This window comes from Myotis brandtii, unplaced genomic scaffold (genome assembly GCF_000412655.1).
Source record: "Myotis brandtii unplaced genomic scaffold, ASM41265v1 scaffold104, whole genome shotgun sequence".
NCBI lineage: Eukaryota > Metazoa > Chordata > Mammalia > Chiroptera > Vespertilionidae > Myotis > Myotis brandtii.
In genome coordinates this window covers 495,306-500,648 of record NW_005353497.1, presented here as the reverse complement: position 1 = coordinate 500,648, position 5,343 = coordinate 495,306, and the positions used below count along the sequence as shown (strand labels likewise).

Here is a 5,343-nt window from a genome sequence, read left to right as displayed (position 1 = left end):
AGACCTGTACACTTTCTCAGACCTTTTTTTTCAAAATGGAACAGAATCATCATTACATCTCGTGGGCAAATCAAAAATAATATTCAAGCGACGTGGACCCACTGGCGCTGTGGGGAAAGTACTGCCCATGCACTCTGAGGGTTGAAGACTTCCGATCGAGAGAGAGGGGGCGGATATTGCCAAATGCCTTTTCCGGGAGACCCAGAGAGGGAAGGTGGGCTCTGTCCAGGGTCCCTGGTCTCTCCTTAGCACCTGTAGCCACTACCGTCCAGGGACAGCCCTCCTGTCGGCGGGGTTTTGCATTCTTTACATTTCCGTTGTTTGAGAGTTTGCTTGCCCTGTCTCCCAGATTACAAACTCCTGGGGATTTTGCCGTAAGATCTCCCTATTCCATAGGCCAAGTGCCAGCACAGTGGTTTGGGATGGATGCCATGAAGGTGTGCTGATTTGCTCTTAAAACAGTAGTGTCCAAAGTGGGTGTGCACACACCAAGGGGGTCCCTAAAGTCCCCCTCAGAGGTTCAGAGAGAAAATACCAGAACCTTGGATTATACTATTTTGTATCTTATTCTTTTAAAATGCCTATGTGTGTACCTTGTATAATGTGCCTAACATATTAGTGCAGAAGTATGAATGCAGGCTGTCAATAACTGATAAACAGACAAAGGGGGTACATCTTAGAGGTTTGCTGATCGGCGTGATGGATGGAAGCGGATGGGCACCCACTTGCTTTACAGAGTTCAAGTGTGTGCGGGGCCTGGGGAGGCCGCCCTGGGGGGCTCCCGTGCCCACCTGAGGAAGCCTTTGCAGGTGCTCAGAGGAGCGACCCCAAGACACCACTCAGACCTGCTGACAGCTGGTGCCTCCTAATCCCCCCGCTAGATTTCCTCACACGTAAGGCCTCGTTCCTGAATAAAACACGAATGCCCCTGTGAAGAGCAAACCTGCAGCCATTGACAAGGGCGGCCCTTTGGAGCTTTTCCTGGTGACGGGGTGGGAGTACATCTTAGAGGTTTGCTGATCGGCGTGATGGATGGAAGCGGATGGGCACCCACTTGCTTTACAGAGTTCAAGTGTGTGCGGGGCCTGGGGAGGCCGCCCTGGGGGGCTCCCGTGCCCACCTGAGGAAGCCTTTGCAGGTGCTCAGAGGAGCTACCCCAAGACACCACTCAGACCTGCTGACAGCTGGCGCCTCCTAATCCCCCCGCTAGATTTTCCTCGCACATAAGGCCTCGTTCCTGAATAAAACACAAAAGCCCCTGCGAAGAGCAAACCTGCAGCCATTGACAAGGGCGGCCCTTTGGTGACGGGGGGGGACCGCACCAGGGCAGGCGATGGGGAGAGGGTGCCTGAGGCACACCTGGCTGGCCACATCCCGTGACCACCTTCAACCCCCGAAAGGGACCTTCCAGGGCCTTAAAGTAGGTGTGTGTGAGGCCAAATGTTCTATCAGTTTCCAGCATCCTGATCACCACATGTCTAATCGCCACAGATTCTAACCAACACGCCTAAGCTTCTGGGATAGTCGAGTGGGAACTACAAGACAGAATCAGAAATTCCACAGCAAGGAGCCAAAGAAGATCTGGGAAAAGAGTGGGTGTTTGAGCTAAAATCTTTCTGAGGGTCCAGAAGCTGGTGTTGCTGCCGAGTCTGCCAGGCTACACCCAGGAGGGGCGTGTGTGTGCACCCCCCCCCCCGCCACCAGGGGGGGGGGGGGGGGGGGGGGGGGGGGGGGGGGGTAGAAGACAGGGTGGGGGAGCTCTTGCAAAAGAGGTCAGCCCTGAGGAGTGTTCAGGGCCCTTTGGGATCCCCGAGCCACATGCTAGGAAAGCTGCCTCCAGCCCCAATGCCTCCAACCTCTCAGGGAAATGACGTCACTTGTTTGAGCCTTTTCTTGAGCTTCTAGAGACCACGATGCCTCACAGCTAGCATTTTGTATCCTCTGATTCTTTCCTTCTCCTGACAGAGTTTCTCATTATTTGTCTGGTGGGTGACGTGGGTGAGCAGGTTCTTTGGAAAACCTAAAAGGCACTGCGAGTTGTCTGCATAGAGAGACCCTGCTTGTCCCTGAGCCTCCCCTGCCTCGTACCCTAAAGACACAGAGCCCCGAGCTCCGGTGACCTCCCTGTCCCCACGGGGACCATGGCAGCGGTCTAGGCTTGTTCGTAATTCCCATGCGCATACAATCCATCTGTGCTTTAATTTTTAAAATAGCCCCTTTCTTTGGTGGGACTCAGGTGTGTACCCCAAACACAGCAGAGCCTCGGCCCCCAGGTGTGATCTAACCTAGGGGAAGGCTGGCCACGTGTCCCAGGGCAGCTGCCTTTGGCTGGAATGAATGAAGGCATCACACTGAGGGGGAAGCCCTCGCTGCTTCCCCTGTATTCATCCTAGGGTGGACTCTCAGCTCCACCTGGCGTCTAGGCCAGCCTCTCCCCAGAGGCGTTGTTAGCCGGGTTGGCTCTACGGATAGGAAAGGAGGCCTGTCCCTGTGACTCTAACCCAGCCCCAGCCCAGATGAAAGCCCTTGGGTTCAAACAGCTTTTGGAGAGGGGACAAGTAGTTGGGGTGGGGGCAACATGGGGATAACTCATCTCAGCAAGAAATGTGCGCTTCTGCCCAGCCCGTTGGGCTCAGGGGTTGAGCAGCAACCCAGCAACTGAGAGGTCGGGGTTCAGTTCCCTGGCAGGGCACATGCCCAGGTTGTGGGTTCGATCCCCAGTGTGGGGCGTGCAGGAGGCAGTCCACTGATGATGTTCCTCTCTCATTGATGTTTCTGTCTCTCTATCCCTCTCCTTCCCCTCTCTCTCTATAAATCAAGGAAAATGTATTTAAAAAAGAAAGAAATGTGTGCTTCCACAGTGAGGAGGGGAAACCTGGCCCTGATGCTGACCACGCCCACTTCTCCTTCTCCGGGTGACCTCAGCAGTGACCTCTGCTCCACAGGGCAGAGTATCACCTGCAGGTCTTCTTTACGCCCCCTCAACCCCCAGCCAAGTCCACGGGGCCTTCTGGGTGGGTGGCTGACTGCCCTGGCCTCACCCCTCTCTCCCTCAACCTCCAGCTCCAGCCGCTTGACTGCATATAGACCAGTGATGGCGAACCTTTTGAGATTGGCGTGTCAGCATTTTGAAAAACCCTAACTTAACTCTGGTGCCGTGTCGCATATAGAAATTTTTTGATATTTGCAACCATAGTAAAACAAAGACTTATATTTTTGATATTTATTTTATATATTTAAATGCCATTTAACAAAGAAAAATCAACCAAAAAAATGAGTTCGTGTGTCAGAGGTTCGCCATCACTGATATAGACCCTAGTCCCACCTTGTCCCCTCAGCCTGGGAGGCCATTGGCAACCCTCTCTGGAAGTCCTCTGACAACCTTGGGCTTCCACGTCACCTCTTCCAGGAAGCCCCATGATCCCGAAGCTGACAGCTGCCACGTGAGCTGCACCCAGTACTCATCCCTCCTGCGGTCCTTCCCACACTGTCCCCAGGACTAACGGCCGGCTCCTCGAGGGCGGGGCCTGCGTCTGGTTTAACTGCGTATTGCTGGCGGTTAGCTCGGTTCCTGGAGGACACCAGGTGCCCTAGGAACACTGTGTTGAATGAATGAGTCCTTGGCCCTGGGGGAGGCAATGCTAAACATGCTACACCTGGGACAACCTTGACCGAGGGGCCCTGACCCCCCCCACGGGTTCCCAGTGGAGCTGCTGAAATGCCGCAGTCAAGGCCACCCTGGACGATGGGGAGAGTGTGAGAACCGCCGTGGTTGTATACAGCTGGGCCTGGCGTGTAATCTGAGGGATGTGTCCTGTATGTGCCTGGGATGGGGCAAGGATGCCAGCCACAGCATCCAGGGTAGAGGCAAACAGGCTAGTGGCAGGGCATCCTGGCATAGACAGGGCACAGGGCAAGATGACCAGCAGACCTCTGCCCTCCTGGGCGAGTTTAACTCAAACTTTTGCAAGAGTGACCACTAGCTTTTCCCATTCTGGTGTTGTTATAGTTAACTAATACTTTCCTAGGCATTGTCTCAGAGATTAGAAAAGGCAAAAGCACAGCTCTTCCTTGAACTATTTCAATGACAAAGTAGTTACATTTTCTTTTCTGTGTGTGTGTGTGTGTGTGTGTGTGTGTGTGAAGGAAATAGATCCAAATTTAGAGCCCTAATAAGACAGCTGCCTGGTTCTGCTCCAGAAAATTAGATACAATTTTTGAAAATGAATTTGCATCTTGCTTTGAACAGAAAAGCTGGCTTGAAATCTATTGCAAAACTTCCTTTGCTCACTGGACTATCTGTTGAGAGAGAGAGAGAGAGAGAGAGAGAGCGAGCAGTCCCTGAAGGTCTGGACCGAAATGCAGGAAACCAGGGGCTGTTCTGTCACTTCTGGGTTGAGGCCAAGTGGCCCCCAGGCTCCACAGCTATTTTTAACCCCAGGGACCCTAAGGCAGTTCTGGCTGAGTTTACAGTGCTCTTTTCACTGCCTCCAAGTCTTAATCAAGTTCAAAGCCGTGGGCTAAAAATAACCCCTGGAAAGGGAAGAAGGGAGAATTCAGGGTTGGTTAGAGTGGAAAGATAGTATTAGAATGAGGCCTTTGGTTTTAGGGGTGAATCTTGCTGAATTAAAGCAATTTCTGTGGCTTCCAAGAGCCAAGAGCCATTGCCTACATTATGTTGAACGAATCCGACAGCCACTGGGTCAGAATTTTGGAGACAGTTTTCATGGGAAAACTGGCCATAGGGCCCCCTCTACACATGAAATTCTTTTGATTCCGTGGAGCTAACTCAATGAGGTTGGAGACGTGAGTTGTCTTTAGATGGTGCTCCTTTAGGAGCAAGGAGAGGAACTCTGGAGTTCCTGGGCTCTGCTGACCGTGGAACAGGTTATTTAAATGATGTCCAAGTTACTACAGGACTATCCCAAACACTTACGGTCTCGAAAGAGATTCACATCCAGTTTCAGTGCTTAAACTAGTCTGGAAAATTCCAGACCCACATTTCAAAGATCAAAGAGAAACACCAAGCCCTAGCCCACAAGAAAGGATTTCAAGTCAACGGTCCAGGCCTTTCCTCCATCTCTGGCGATCAGATTCTCCCAAACTGCTCTGCAAGGTCAAAGCCTTCACCTTGAAAAGATGCAGGCTGTGAGAAAGGGAGCCTGGGGACCAGGAAAACAGTGCCCGCACTCAGACGCCTGTCCTGGCTGCATCTGGCGTCTAACCGCAGAAGTACCAAGTTCCTTTTCCAGGTGCGGAAAAAGTTCCCAGGGAGAGACAGGTGCCTAAATCCCCAAAGCCTTCCCCTTCAGGGCACTCGTGTCCTATGAGCCAGCGGCCTCT

General features: G+C 52.6%; 1 long non-coding RNA gene across 1 annotated transcript; it reads right to left on the bottom strand.

The window, feature by feature from the left end:
• Window positions 1-570: 570 nt before the first annotated feature.
• Window positions 571-1,322, bottom strand: LOC106725764. The gene is made up of 2 exons (XR_001361705.1): window positions 1,274-1,322; window positions 571-943 (listed from the first exon to the last, which is right to left on the bottom strand). It is a non-coding gene; the product is annotated as an uncharacterized LOC106725764 (long non-coding RNA).
• Window positions 1,323-5,343: the final 4,021 nt, after the last annotated feature.